A 1,216-nucleotide genomic window follows, 5' to 3' on the forward strand; every position below is an offset into this window, starting at 1 on the left:
ACCACAGCAGTACTTTGTAGCACACTGCCTCATGGTTGTCCTAGCTTAGGCTTTTTCTCCCTGCCTGTCCTCAAATGCAGAGTGTATCTTGTCCCTGGAAAAGAAGGGATCGCACGAAGAAGCCGTGCTCTAGTCTCGCTTTGGAAAACACAACCGGATTGGCATGACTGTTGAACAGAGGTGGAAATGGCCGTGCCAGGGGCTCATGCCTCCAGTGCCTGCACTTGGCATTGGAAGTAGGAGGGTCATGATGAGTCTAAAGCTGGCCTGAGATACAGAGCAAAACCCTGTCTCGGGCAAACCCCCCCCACCCCCCCAGCAAAGCAAAACCTTAGCTTGAACAGACAGTTCCTGCTCAGAGCAATGAGCACAGGAAGGCGTCTCCCCGCCCTCTCCTGGAGGTGGGTGTACCAGCTTGAAGTGGTTGGCTCTCAGTTCCAAACTTGCCATTCTATACTCAGCGATGCTGGCATTCTAAAACTCACTTTTGATTTGCCAGCTGTTTCTCATTAGGCTTTCTGAGGGGGAGGCAGCTGTGGAATTTGAAAGACGAAGAAGGGACTCGAGCCTTCCGATTTCACATTGGCTTCCTATTCTTGAGAATCACCCCGGCACCTACATTTCAGGGAAGCAGTTTGTGCTTCTGTAGTAGAAAGTGACTCTATTGTGCAGTTTGTCACCACTACCCAGGTCCTTATCACTAACACCCCTCCTGGGTACTAACATGGTTGTGTGCATATACATGAACTTAGAATCCAGGATATTTTCTTGGGGGTATATTAAAGATAATGATGTCTGGACACAGTGGTGTACACCTGAAATCCCAGTACTCCAGAGACTGAGGTGGGAGTATCAGGAGTTCAAGGTCAACCTCAGTTACTTAGAGAGTTTGAAGCTACCTGGGGCTACATGAGACCCTGTCTTAAACATTAAAATAATAAATCATAGCCGGGCGGTGGTGGCGCACGCCTTTAATCCCAGCACTTGGGAGGCAGAGCCAGGCGGATCTCTGTGAGTTCGAGGCTAGCCTGGGCTACCAAGTGAGTTCCAGGAAAGGCGCAAAGCTACACAGAGAAACCCTGTCTCGAAAAAAAACCAATAAATAAATCATAAAGGTAATGATGTCATAAGAAGGCTAAGGGACTTTAGGACACTGATTCTATGTTAGTGTCTCCTAAGCCTGTAACTATATGTCAGACATCTTGTCCAGGTTTAC

This window comes from Peromyscus maniculatus, chromosome 7 (assembly GCF_049852395.1).
Source record: "Peromyscus maniculatus bairdii isolate BWxNUB_F1_BW_parent chromosome 7, HU_Pman_BW_mat_3.1, whole genome shotgun sequence".
In the NCBI taxonomy this organism is placed as follows: Eukaryota; Metazoa; Chordata; class Mammalia; order Rodentia; family Cricetidae; genus Peromyscus; species Peromyscus maniculatus.